General features: G+C 41.7%; 16 non-coding genes across 16 annotated transcripts; all 16 read right to left on the bottom strand.

Annotated features, from left to right (window-relative positions):
- Positions 1 to 4820: 4820 nt before the first annotated feature.
- On the bottom strand, positions 4821 to 4893 carry trnak-uuu (transfer RNA lysine (anticodon UUU)). Its single transcript has one exon. It is a non-coding gene; the product is annotated as a tRNA-Lys (tRNA).
- A 373-nt stretch (positions 4894 to 5266) lies between these two features.
- Positions 5267 to 5339, bottom strand: trnak-cuu (transfer RNA lysine (anticodon CUU)). Its single transcript has one exon. It is a non-coding gene; the product is annotated as a tRNA-Lys (tRNA).
- Positions 5340 to 6134: 795 nt separating this feature from the next.
- trnak-uuu (transfer RNA lysine (anticodon UUU)) lies at positions 6135 to 6207 on the bottom strand. The gene has a single exon. It is a non-coding gene; the product is annotated as a tRNA-Lys (tRNA).
- Positions 6208 to 6580: 373 nt separating this feature from the next.
- Positions 6581 to 6653, bottom strand: trnak-cuu (transfer RNA lysine (anticodon CUU)). The gene has a single exon. It is a non-coding gene; the product is annotated as a tRNA-Lys (tRNA).
- Positions 6654 to 7014: 361 nt separating this feature from the next.
- trnak-uuu (transfer RNA lysine (anticodon UUU)) lies at positions 7015 to 7087 on the bottom strand. Its single transcript has one exon. It is a non-coding gene; the product is annotated as a tRNA-Lys (tRNA).
- A 361-nt stretch (positions 7088 to 7448) lies between these two features.
- trnak-uuu (transfer RNA lysine (anticodon UUU)) lies at positions 7449 to 7521 on the bottom strand. The gene has a single exon. It is a non-coding gene; the product is annotated as a tRNA-Lys (tRNA).
- Positions 7522 to 7890: 369 nt separating this feature from the next.
- Positions 7891 to 7963, bottom strand: trnak-cuu (transfer RNA lysine (anticodon CUU)). Its single transcript has one exon. It is a non-coding gene; the product is annotated as a tRNA-Lys (tRNA).
- Positions 7964 to 8324: 361 nt separating this feature from the next.
- Positions 8325 to 8397, bottom strand: trnak-uuu (transfer RNA lysine (anticodon UUU)). Its single transcript has one exon. It is a non-coding gene; the product is annotated as a tRNA-Lys (tRNA).
- Positions 8398 to 9204: 807 nt separating this feature from the next.
- On the bottom strand, positions 9205 to 9277 carry trnak-cuu (transfer RNA lysine (anticodon CUU)). Its single transcript has one exon. It is a non-coding gene; the product is annotated as a tRNA-Lys (tRNA).
- Positions 9278 to 9638: 361 nt separating this feature from the next.
- trnak-uuu (transfer RNA lysine (anticodon UUU)) lies at positions 9639 to 9711 on the bottom strand. Its single transcript has one exon. It is a non-coding gene; the product is annotated as a tRNA-Lys (tRNA).
- Positions 9712 to 10084: 373 nt separating this feature from the next.
- trnak-cuu (transfer RNA lysine (anticodon CUU)) lies at positions 10085 to 10157 on the bottom strand. The gene has a single exon. It is a non-coding gene; the product is annotated as a tRNA-Lys (tRNA).
- Positions 10158 to 10518: 361 nt separating this feature from the next.
- Positions 10519 to 10591, bottom strand: trnak-uuu (transfer RNA lysine (anticodon UUU)). The gene has a single exon. It is a non-coding gene; the product is annotated as a tRNA-Lys (tRNA).
- A 373-nt stretch (positions 10592 to 10964) lies between these two features.
- Positions 10965 to 11037, bottom strand: trnak-cuu (transfer RNA lysine (anticodon CUU)). The gene has a single exon. It is a non-coding gene; the product is annotated as a tRNA-Lys (tRNA).
- Positions 11038 to 11398: 361 nt separating this feature from the next.
- trnak-uuu (transfer RNA lysine (anticodon UUU)) lies at positions 11399 to 11471 on the bottom strand. The gene has a single exon. It is a non-coding gene; the product is annotated as a tRNA-Lys (tRNA).
- Positions 11472 to 11844: 373 nt separating this feature from the next.
- On the bottom strand, positions 11845 to 11917 carry trnak-cuu (transfer RNA lysine (anticodon CUU)). Its single transcript has one exon. It is a non-coding gene; the product is annotated as a tRNA-Lys (tRNA).
- A 795-nt stretch (positions 11918 to 12712) lies between these two features.
- trnak-uuu (transfer RNA lysine (anticodon UUU)) lies at positions 12713 to 12785 on the bottom strand. Its single transcript has one exon. It is a non-coding gene; the product is annotated as a tRNA-Lys (tRNA).
- Positions 12786 to 13111: the final 326 nt, after the last annotated feature.

The following is a 13111-nucleotide window of genomic DNA, read 5'->3' as shown; positions in this document are numbered from 1 at the left end:
ATCGCAATCAGATCAAACCACACAAAACCCCCATGGGACTTGCAGGGGACCACCATGTCCCAGTTAAGTCCTAAATAGAAAAAACGCAACCAAAGCAGGTACCGTTTACTAACAAATAGACGCAAGCAACGGTACTAAGCGACCCATATAATCAGTAACATCACATTTTTCACTTTACAGTCCTTCTAACTCCCTACAGCTCAATACGTGGTAAGGAATAGACTCCTATTCCTGGGTACAGGTAACACTCTCTCTCAATAGAACTGTTGTCTCTTGAATGTTTTGGATTACATCTGTAAACCCCCTTTACGAGTCAAACACTAAGTGGGGGTTGCAATAATTAATTTGTCAGTTCCCTCAGCAGTGTGTCATTGTCCTAGTCGAGGAAAATCCTATAACCATGTCTGTCCTTTCCACCAGGATGATGTGGCTGCTGTTTTCCCTGTTGACCATTGGCCTGGTTCCTGCGAGACCTGAAACCGTGGAGCCAGGACCAAATTCCGGCATTGTTCTCAAAGAACAACCCGGACTCCTAATTACAAACTGTCGCCTGCACACCCAGAAGGTGTTTGTCAGGTTCGACCCCGAGACGGTATGTAAGACAAACATTCCCACTACGACTAAATTGACCTCCTGGGCTGGTCAGAAATGGAATTCGGAAGCCATGGGTCACGCCAAGGCCGATATTACCCACATGTTGCAACAGCTGCAGAAATTTACTATCACTCAATCAGAGTTAAGTGGTACTAGCAAAAGGGAAAAAAGGTTTATCGGAACTCTGCTAGCCGCAGCTGCGACTGTAGGTTCTCTGTTTAGTTTAGGAGTCTCTGCAGTTAACTCAGTCCAACTGGCCACGGTCCGGAGACACATAGGTGAACTACAGACCGAGATTCCCCTGATCCAAGAACAGATAAACGAACAACAGGAAGATTTACAAAAGTTTGGCAAGACCCTGCAAGGAACCATTTTGGTAGTAAACACTGTAAGCAACACCTTGAGTAAAACCTTAGGTACAGTCAGCACCTTATTGAACATCCTAGAGGTGGATCAGGCTCATACACAGTTGGTCACTATGTTGATGGCAGACCTGCTGAGAGATACCGGTTCGTCAGTGGATAGTTTGGCTACTGGCAGGATTCCCCCGTATCTAGTTCCCCTTTCCTTAGTAGAAGAAATTTTAGCCGAGGCCACTTCTGAAGTAATTACTCCCCTACAAGCACACCTAGCATACACCTTAGGTAGCTCTGTCCCCCTCTATGTTGACCCAGAAGCCAGAGAAGTGGCCTTTATCATCAACCTGCCCATAGTCTCACCCGAACACATCTACCGACTAAAAGACGTAGTGAACGTAGGACTTTGGCAAGGAGACGTGCATGTTAAAGTGCATACGCCCCAAGTGATAGCCTATCATGACAATGACCCAGATTTGTACTTAGTCCCTAACCTTCGTATGTGCACCCTGACCAAAGACATCCACTACCTCTGCCCCAGCAAACCCTTTATGCAGGATAGTACGGGTAGTATCTGTGGACTCCAGACGATGACCAAGAACTCCCAGTGTCCCACGACCGTCACTCCCCGACATGAGGTCACTACGACTCAGGTAGAAATCGTAGGAAATCGTTGGCTAGTTAGTACTCCAGCGAAAACAGCCACGTTGACCTACGAACAACATGACACTTCAGTTCAGGTTGAGCTACTTAGCCAGGCCCTATGGATTAATGTCCCCGAAGGGTCCATACTACATATTAATGACGTAGCACTCTACCACCTACCATCTGATCAATACAATAGCAACATAGAAGTCTCCGACTTTTTCAGTAAGCATGCCCTGAAGTTTGACGAACAGACTCTGACTAAATTACAGTTTGAAGGCCCACAGACAGTAGATGTGACCCCCATCGATGATATGCTGCAGGAGATGGAAGTTAGGTCTAGAAGACCCATTCAACCCCTCACATATGCTTGGTCCTCTCCTGACAGCGCGATTGCCGCATCCGTCGGCCTAGGATACCTCTTAGTATTTGTCATAACCTTCCTGTTCCTCAAACGTTACAGACACCTTCAATACCAGGTTGCTAGGTGCACTGACCGACTTAACAAATTACCTCGACGCAGACGCCAACCTAACGGGACGACCACGGGTGACTTGGTGGTAATCGATCCCGAGGAAGTCCCCCCAATCTGCCGTACTTGACCTTACAGACATTAACCTCCCCAACTGATGTCGACTAACACCAACCAACCCTATAGAAACTTAGATTTAGCACAATAGATGTAGTGTGTTAGTATTAGTAATGCCTATACCCTCAGTTAACTACTTTTTGTTTTCTCTCTTTAAGTTTAGTGTTGTTCCCACCTCAGAGCTCACCGAGGTCGAACCTTAAGAATAGGTATTTAGCAATCACCAGTCTGTTGTAACAATGTGCACCAGCTAACCCTTCTTCATCAGCCCACCATGCCCTCATCAATTGATTCGACGACCCTTGGACCAGCAGTCGCCAATCAAAGTGGGGGAATGTAGCATGAGGACTGATCCATAGCAAGTTCTCAACAATGGAATGCTTTGATGCCCTGAAAAAGGGGCAGTAAACTGATAATTCAAATATATGAAGGAGCTGGTTTGTTTTCCTTCACCCCCTCTCCTGTCACGAAGTAGGAGATGGGCAAAAGGATGGGAGCTTTTACGATCCCAACAAACTTTTCACCCCCATTCCATCCCTCCAGGGGGCCTTTTCAGAGACCTTTTGACCTACGTGTGAAATCCCCTGGGTTCTGGGAGGTAAAACAGAACCCATGTGTGACTCTAAGGAGAATCATCCTCTTGTTACACTAAACTCCAAATGAACTCTATGCCTTCCTTCAATGCAACAGACAATCAAGATAAATGACTTTAAAATGACCTGTTAACCTTTTTTCTAATGAACAATGTGATCTCTGTAACATTATATTTCTGTTTTATAATTCTTTGATGCCTATGTTACCCCGACAAATACCATATGAGTGTGACATGCATGACTATCATTGTTGGCAACTACAAACAGGTTTAAGATCCAACAGGAATGCAGGAGATATGATATGAGTAAAGTTTGCTACCTCTGCTAACATAAAATCAGCATAATCTTATTTAGGAAGAACATGCATGTTTCAATTGATTGTGGGACTGTAGTCCAAAATATCTACGAATGTTATGCCATTTTGTATCTGTATGCCTGTATTAGGGTGAAGGATTATGTTATTTCCCTCGTGCTGATGAGACAGCAGTGATGAGATATTAAAAATTAAATCCTAGTATTCCGATTAAAATAGTGAGACGACCCCTCCTCCCTGCTACCTCGAAGGAGGAGAGAAAAGCCTTCACTCCGGATGTTGGGCGTTGTCTTTAGCCATCTCCTGGGATCCATCCCCCTGATACATAAGCGCCAGATTTTGAAATTTCTCTCTCTTGTTTCTTTTTCCTTTGCTTACTTGTTTTGCTCCTTGCTGCTCGTTTATAACCTCTTAAACTTTTTCTAGTACGTAATCCTTTGTTTAGTATTTTCGCAGCTTAGAGCATTCTTCCTTTTTGCACAGTTATCTTCGATTTTTTTATTACAAGCCAATCAGTCGTATTCCAGTTGACGTCGTTGCCTTTTTGATTAGCTCAGCGTAGTTTATTTACCTTTTTATCTTTTTCTAAAAGCCCACGTGCTTCAACCTTTGTCCGTTTCGGACTCAGCCAGAAAACCACATCTGACTCCGCATCTCCAAGGCTCAGCACGGCCTAAAAGACTTTTCTCTCTCAGTAATTCAAGCTGAATTCAAGAGAACCACTCTGAACCTTTTTATTGAATAAAATACCTCGGCTGTGCTGGTCAGCCTGAACTGAGGTACTAAGAATAACTGAGTCAGCCGCACAACATCGTCTCTTCACCGCCTGTGATCCACCACGAAGCGCCAGTGGCATCTGCAGCTCCCGAGGCCAGCAGAACCACTCAGCCGAACCACACGCCGAAGCCAGTCACCACCCGCCGAAGCCAGTCAACCGGGCCCGCATTGCTGAACCCAGAGAGGGAGAGGCCAAACCCCCGCTGAGTTCGCGACCAAAACCACTCCAGGGCTGACGATCGACGTCTTCTGCACAAGTAGGGCTATGGTTCCATATTCTACACAGGCTGGTGAAAGATTGTAGCTGACCTTTTAAACTCCACTGCCCTATAGTTATTAATATCGACAGAGTAGCTTTACATAGTATTTAGGAGTAGACTTTCAGTCATCACTGCTGCATCATGAGTTTGAGTCGCTATTTAACCTTCACTGAGCATAATTAACCTACCTCTTTGACGTTATATGTGTGCATATGTTTCATGACGCTATATCTATTGTTACTTAATCCATGTGTTTAAATAAATAGCCTGTTAGTATCATAGACAAACTGTGTGTGTGTGCCTTATTTCTGGTTTAAATACACTAACAAGTTCCCTGACGCCTAGAAACCACGAGCCTAAAGATATTTGACTGATTCATCAAATTTGCCTTAATCAAATCTATTTAATTGAGTTATGGTTATTTAATTAATCCTAATTGAATAATCATAACTTCCGGATCTTACGTCCGGTGGTGCCCCTTTTAACGAGTGATTAATTATAATAATAATTATACAAATCCGCTACATGCTTGACATCTCATGGCATATCTGAGAGTGTCTTGTCGGAAGTATGACCACATACAAATGCACCGCCATGATCCCGTGGACCTGTTTTGCAAGTTTAAACAAATTCTATTCAAAACTGTGCATGCATTATCTATGAATCTGAATATGCTGCATAGGATGAGCTGTACGCCCAATGTGGGACTTGAACCCACGACCCTGAGATTAAAAGTCTCATGCTCTACCGACTGAGCTAACCGGGCTCTTTTTGTCTTTCCAGAGCTGAAATTTTTCGAGAAACAAGGCTGTTGTTTTGTGGTTCATTATCCTTGCGCTAATTTCATGCATCTCATTTCACAAATCTTTCAATTGAAGAACAATTAAATGAGTTGGACAACATCTTAAAATTGAATTGTGTACAAAAGGCAGAACAGGTCAATGGAATGTAGAACCTTTGTGCTTGACATCTCATGGCATATCTGAGAGTGTCTTGTAGGAAATATGACCACATACAAATGCACCGTCATGATCCCGGTGCCTTGTTTGGCAAATTCATACCAATTGTATTTGAAACTGGGCATACAGTACCTTTGCATTGGAAAGACTGCCACAGACAGCTCCAAAGATTAAGCTCTGCGCCCAATGTGGGGCTCGAACCCACGACCCTGAGATTAAGAGTCTCATGCTCTACCGACTGAGCTAACCGGGCTCTTTTTCTCTTTCCAGAGCTGAAATTTTTCAAGAAACAAGGCTGTTGTTTTGTGGTTCATTATTCTTGCGCTAATTTCATGCATCTCATTTCACAAATCTTTTAATTGAAGAACAATTAAGTGAGTTGGACAACATCTTAAAATTGAATTGTGTACAAAAGGCAGAACAGGTGAATGGAATGTAGAACTTTTGTGCTTGACATCTCATAGCTAATCTGAGAAGGTCTTGTGGGAAGTATGACCACATACAAATGCACCGCCATGATCCCGTGGACCTGTTTTGCAAGTTTAAACAAATTCTATTCAAAACTGTGCATGCATTATGTATGTATCTGAATATGCTGCATAGGATGAGCTGTACGCCCAATGTGGGACTTGAACCCATGACCCTGAGATTAAAAGTCTCATGCTCTACCGACTGAGCTAACCGGGCTCTTTTTGTCTTTCCAGAGCTGAAATTTTTCGAGAAACAAGGCTGTTGTTTTGTGGTTCATTATCCTTGCGCTAATTTCATGCATCTCATTTCACAAATCTTTCAATTGAAGAACAATTAAATGAGTTGGACAACATCTTAAAATTGAATTGTGTACAAAAGGCAGAACAGGTCAATGGAATGTAGAACCTTTGTGCTTGACATCTCATGGCATATCTGAGAGTGTCTTGTCGGAAGTATGACCACATACAAATGCACCGCCATGATCCCGTGGACCTGTTTTGCAAGTTTAAACAAATTCTATTCAAAACTGTGCATGCATTATGTATGAATCTGAATATGCTGCATAGGATGAGCTGTACGCCCAATGTGGGACTTGAACCCACGACCCTGAGATTAAAAGTCTCATGCTCTACCGACTGAGCTAACCGGGCTCTTTTTGTCTTTCCAGAGCTGAAATTTTTCGAGAAACAAGGCTGTTGTTTTGTGGTTCATTATCCTTGCGCTAATTTCATGCATCTCATTTCACAAATCTTTCAATTGAAGAACAATTAAATGAGTTGGACAACATCTTAAAATTGAATTGTGTACAAAATGCAGAACAGGTGAATGGAATGTAGAACCTTTGTGCTTGACATCTCATGGCATATCTGAGAGTGTCTTGTCGGAAATATGACCACATACAAATGCACCGTCATGATCCCGGTGCCTTGTTTGGCAAATTCATACCAATTGTATTTGAAACTGGGCATACAGTACCTTTGCATTGGAAAGACTGCCACAGACAGCTCCAAAGATTAAGCTCTGCGCCCAATGTGGGGCTCGAACCCACGACCCTGAGATTAAGAGTCTCATGCTCTACCGACTGAGCTAACCGGGCTCTTTTTCTCTTTCCAGAGCTGAAATTTTTCAAGAAACAAGGCTGTTGTTTTGTGGTTCATTATTCTTGCGCTAATTTCATGCATCTCATTTCACAAATCTTTTAATTGAAGAACAATTAAGTGAGTTGGACAACATCTTAAAATTGAATTGTGTACAAAAGGCAGAACAGGTGAATGGAATGTAGAACTTTTGTGCTTGACATCTCATAGCTAATCTGAGAAGGTCTTGTGGGAAGTATGACCACATACAAATGCACCGCCATGATCCCGTGGACCTGTTTTGCAAGTTTAAACAAATTCTATTCAAAACTGTGCATGCATTATGTATGTATCTGAATATGCTGCATAGGATGAGCTGTACGCCCAATGTGGGACTTGAACCCACGACCCTGAGATTAAAAGTCTCATGCTCTACCGACTGAGCTAACCGGGCTCTTTTTGTCTTTCCAGAGCTGAAATTTTTCGAGAAACAAGGCTGTTGTTTTGTGGTTCATTATCCTTGCGCTAATTTCATGCATCTCATTTCACAAATCTTTCAATTGAAGAACAATTAAATGAGTTGGACAACATCTTAAAATTGAATTGTGTACAAAAGGCAGAACAGGTCAATGGAATGTAGAACCTTTGTGCTTGACATCTCATGGCATATCTGAGAGTGTCTTGTCGGAAGTATGACCACATACAAATGCACCGCCATGATCCCGTGGACCTGTTTTGCAAGTTTAAACAAATTCTATTCAAAACTGTGCATGCATTATGTATGAATCTGAATATGCTGCATAGGATGAGCTGTACGCCCAATGTGGGACTTGAACCCACGACCCTGAGATTAAAAGTCTCATGCTCTACCGACTGAGCTAACCGGGCTCTTTTTGTCTTTCCAGAGCTGAAATTTTTCGAGAAACAAGGCTGTTGTTTTGTGGTTCATTATCCTTGCGCTAATTTCATGCATCTCATTTCACAAATCTTTCAATTGAAGAACAATTAAATGAGTTGGACAACATCTTAAAATTGAATTGTGTACAAAAGGCAGAACAGGTGAATGGAATGTAGAACCTTTGTGCTTGACATCTCATGGCATATCTGAGAGTGTCTTGTAGGAAATATGACCACATACAAATGCACCGTCATGATTTGCCTTGTTTGGCAAATTCATACCAATTGTATTTGAAACTGGGCATACAGTACCTTTGCATTGGAAAGACTGCCACAGACAGCTCCAAAGATTAAGCTCTGCGCCCAATGTGGGGCTCGAACCCACGACCCTGAGATTAAGAGTCTCATGCTCTACCGACTGAGCTAACCGGGCTCTTCTTCTCTTTCCAGAGCTGAAATTTTTCAAGAAACAAGGCTGTTGTTTTGTGGTTCATTATTCTTGCGCTAATTTCATGCATCTCATTTCACAAATCTTTTAATTGAAGAACAATTAAGTGAGTTGGACAACATCTTAAAATTGAATTGTGTACAAAAGGCAGAACAGGTGAATGGAATGTAGAACTTTTGTGCTTGACATCTCATAGCTAATCTGAGAAGGTCTTGTGGGAAGTATGACCACATACAAATGCACCGCCATGATCCCGTGGACCTGTTTTGCAAGTTTAAACAAATTCTATTCAAAACTGTGCATGCATTATGTATGTATCTGAATATGCTGCATAGGATGAGCTGTACGCCCAATGTGGGACTTGAACCCACGACCCTGAGATTAAAAGTCTCATGCTCTACCGACTGAGCTAACCGGGCTCTTTTTGTCTTTCCAGACCTGAAATTTTTCGAGAAACAAGGCTGTTGTTTTGTGGTTCATTATCCTTGCGCTAATTTCATGCATCTCATTTCACAAATCTTTCAATTGAAGAACAATTAAATGAGTTGGACAACATCTTAAAATTGAATTGTGTACAAAAGGCAGAACAGGTCAATGGAATGTAGAACCTTTGTGCTTGACATCTCATGGCATATCTGAGAGTGTCTTGTCGGAAGTATGACCACATACAAATGCACCGCCATGATCCCGTGGACCTGTTTTGCAAGTTTAAACAAATTCTATTCAAAACTGTGCATGCATGATGTATGAATCTGAATATGCTGCATAGGATGAGCTGTACGCCCAATGTGGGACTTGAACCCACGACCCTGAGATTAAAAGTCTCATGCTCTACCGACTGAGCTAACCTGGCTCTTTTTCTCTTTCCAGAGCTGAAATTTTTCGAGAAACAAGGCTGTTGTTTTGTGGTTCATTATCCTTGCGCTAATTTCATGCATCTCATTTCACAAATCTTTCAATTGAAGAACAATTAAATGAGTTGGACAACATCTTAAAATTGAATTGTGTACAAAATGCAGAACAGGTGAATGGAATGTAGAACCTTTGTGCTTGACATCTCATGGCATATCTGAGAGTGTCTTGTCGGAAATATGACCACATACAAATGCACCGTCATGATCCCGGTGCCTTGTTTGGCAAATTCATACCAATTGTATTTGAAACTGGGCATACAGTACCTTTGCATTGGAAAGACTGCCACAGACAGCTCCAAAGATTAAGCTCTGCGCCCAATGTGGGGCTCGAACCCACGACCCTGAGATTAAGAGTCTCATGCTCTACCGACTGAGCTAACCGGGCTCTTTTTCTCTTTCCAGAGCTGAAATTTTTCAAGAAACAAGGCTGTTGTTTTGTGGTTCATTATTCTTGCGCTAATTTCATGCATCTCATTTCACAAATCTTTTAATTGAAGAACAATTAAGTGAGTTGGACAACATCTTAAAATTGAATTGTGTACAAAAGGCAGAACAGGTGAATGGAATGTAGAACTTTTGTGCTTGACATCTCATAGCTAATCTGAGAAGGTCTTGTGGGAAGTATGACCACATACAAATGCACCGCCATGATCCCGTGGACCTGTTTTGCAAGTTTAAACAAATTCTATTCAAAACTGTGCATGCATTATGTATGTATCTGAATATGCTGCATAGGATGAGCTGTACGCCCAATGTGGGACTTGAACCCACGACCCTGAGATTAAAAGTCTCATGCTCTACCGACTGAGCTAACCGGGCTCTTTTTGTCTTTCCAGAGCTGAAATTTTTCGAGAAACAAGGCTGTTGTTTTGTGGTTCATTATCCTTGCGCTAATTTCATGCATCTCATTTCACAAATCTTTCAATTGAAGAACAATTAAATGAGTTGGACAACATCTTAAAATTGAATTGTGTACAAAATGCAGAACAGGTGAATGGAATGTAGAACCTTTGTGCTTGACATCTCATGGCATATCTGAGAGTGTCTTGTAGGAAATATGACCACATACAAATGCACCGTCATGATCCCGGTGCCTTGTTTGGCAAATTCATACCAATTGTATTTGAAACTGGGCATACAGTACCTTTGCATTGGAAAGACTGCCACAGACAGCTCCAAAGATTAAGCTCTGCGCCCAATGTGGGGCTCGAACCCACGACCCTGAGATTAAGAGTCTCATGCTCTACCGACTGAGCTAACCGGGCTCTTTTTGTCTTTCCAGGGCTGAAATTTTTCAAGAAACAAGGCTGTTGTTTTGTGGTTCATTATTCTTGCGCTAATTTCATGCATCTCATTTCACAAATCTTTTAATTGAAGAACAATTAAGTGAGTTGGACAACATCTTAAAATTGAATTGTGTACAAAAGGCAGAACAGGTCAATGGAATGTAGAACTTTTGTGCTTGACATCTCATAGCTAATCTGAGAAGGTCTTGTGGGAAGTATGACCACATACAAATGCACCGCCATGATCCCGTGGACCTGTTTTGCAAGTTTAAACAAATTCTATTCAAAACTGTGCATGCATTATGTATGTATCTGAATATGCTGCATAGGATGAGCTGTACGCCCAATGTGGGACTTGAACCCACGACCCTGAGATTAAAAGTCTCATGCTCTACCGACTGAGCTAACCGGGCTCTTTTTGTCTTTCCAGAGCTGAAATTTTTCGAGAAACAAGGCTGTTGTTTTGTGGTTCATTATCCTTGCGCTAATTTCATGCATCTCATTTCACAAATCTTTCAATTGAAGAACAATTAAATGAGTTGGACAACATCTTAAAATTGAATTGTGTACAAAATGCAGAACAGGTCAATGGAATGTAGAACCTTTGTGCTTGACATCTCATGGCATATCTGAGAGTGTCTTGTAGGAAATATGACCACATACAAATGCACCGTCATGATCCCGGTGCCTTGTTTGGCAAATTCATACCAATTGTATTTGAAACTGGGCATACAGTACCTTTGCATTGGAAAGACTGCCACAGACAGCTCCAAAGATTAAGCTCTGCGCCCAATGTGGGGCTCGAACCCACGACCCTGAGATTAAGAGTCTCATGCTCTACCGACTGAGCTAACCGGGCTCTTTTTGTCTTTCCAGGGCTGAAATTTTTCAAGAAACAAGGCTGTTGTTTTGTGGTTCATTATTCTTGCGCTAATTTCATGCATCTCATTTCACAAATCTTTTAATTGAAGAACAATTAAGTGAGTTGGACAACATCTTAAAATTGAATTGTGTACAAAAGGCAGAACAGGTGAATGGAATGTAGAACTTTTGTGCTTGACATCTCATAGCTAATCTGAGAAGGTCTTGTGGGAAGTATGACCACATACAAATGCACCGCCATGATCCCGTGGACCTGTTTTGCAAGTTTAAACAAATTCTATTCAAAAATGTGCATGCATTATGTATGTATCTGAATATGTTGCATAGGATGAGCTGTACGCCCAATGTGGGACTTGAACCCACGACCCTGAGATTAAAAGTCTCATGCTCTACCGACTGAGCTAACCGGGCTCTTTTTGTCTTTCCAGAGCTGAAATTTTTCGAGAAACAAGGCTGTTCTTTTGTGGTTCATTATCCTTGCGCTAATTTCATGCATCTCATTTCACAAATCTTTCAATTGAAGAACAATTAAGTGAGTTGGACAACATCTTAAAATTGAATTGTGTACAAAAGGCAGAACAGGTGAATGGAATGTAGAACTTTTGTGCTTGACATCTCATAGCTAATCTGAGAAGGTCTTGTGGGAAGTATGACCACATACAAATGCACCGTCATGATCCCGGTGCCTTGTTTGGCAAATTCATACCAATTGTATTTGAAACTGGGCATACAGTACCTTTGCATTGGAAAGACTGCCACAGACAGCTCCAAAGATTAAGCTCTGCGCCCAATGTGGGGCTCGAACCCACGACCCTGAGATTAAGAGTCTCATGCTCTACCGACTGAGCTAACCAGGCTCTTTTTCTCTTTCCAGAGCTGAAATTTTTCAAGAAACAAGGCTGTTGTTTTGTGGTTCATTATTCTTGCGCTAATTTCATGCATCTCATTTCACAAATCTTTTAATTGAAGAACAATTAAGTGAGTTGGACAACATCTTAAAATTGAATTGTGTACAAAAGGCAGAACAGGTGAATGGAATGTAGAACTTTTGTGCTTGACATCTCATAGCTAATCTGAGAAGGTCTTGTGGGAAGTATGACCACATACAAATGCACCGCCATGATCCCGTGGACCTGTTTTTCAAGTTTAAACAAATTCTGTTCAAAACTGTGCATGCATTATGTATGAATCTGAATATGCTGCATAGGATGAGCTGTACGCCCAATGTGAGACTTGAACCCACGACCCTGAGATTAAAAGTCTCATGCTCTACCGACTGAGCTAACCGGGCTCTTTTTGTCTTTCCAGAGCTGAAATTTTTCGAGAAACAAGGCTGTTGTTTTGTGGTTCATTATCCTTGCGCTAATTTCATGCATCTCATTTCACAAATCTTTCAATTGAAGAACAATTAAATGAGTTGGACAACATCTTAAAATTAAATTGTGTACAAAAGGCAGAACAGGTCAATGGAATGTAGAACCTTTGTGCTTGACATCTCATGGCATATCTGAGAGTGTCTTGTCGGAAGTATGACCACATACAAATGCACCGCCATGATCCCGTGGACCTGTTTTGCAAGTTTAAACAAATTCTATTCAAAACTGTGCATGCATTATGTATGAATCTGAATATGCTGCATAGGATGAGCTGTACGCCCAATGTGGGACTTGAACCCACGACCCTGAGATTAAAAGTCTCATGCTCTACCGACTGAGCTAACCGGGCTCTTTTTGTCTTTCCAGAGCTGAAATTTTTCGAGAAACAAGGCTGTTGTTTTGTGGTTCATTATCCTTGCGCTAATTTCATGCATCTCATTTCACAAATCTTTCAATTGAAGAACAATTAAATGAGTTGGACAACATCTTAAAATTGAATTGTGTACAAAATGCAGAACAGGTCAATGGAATGTAGAACCTTTGTGCTTGACATCTCATGGCATATCTGAGAGTGTCTTGTAGGAAATATGACCACATACAAATGCACCGTCATGATCCCGGTGCCTTGTTTGGCAAATTCATACCAATTGTATTTGAAACTGGGCATACAGTACC

Source organism: Scomber japonicus, chromosome 16 (assembly GCF_027409825.1).
Source record: "Scomber japonicus isolate fScoJap1 chromosome 16, fScoJap1.pri, whole genome shotgun sequence".
Classification (NCBI taxonomy): Eukaryota; Metazoa; Chordata; class Actinopteri; order Scombriformes; family Scombridae; genus Scomber; species Scomber japonicus.
The sequence above is the reverse complement of the archived record's forward strand: the minus strand, read 5'-3'. Positions and strand labels throughout refer to the sequence as shown.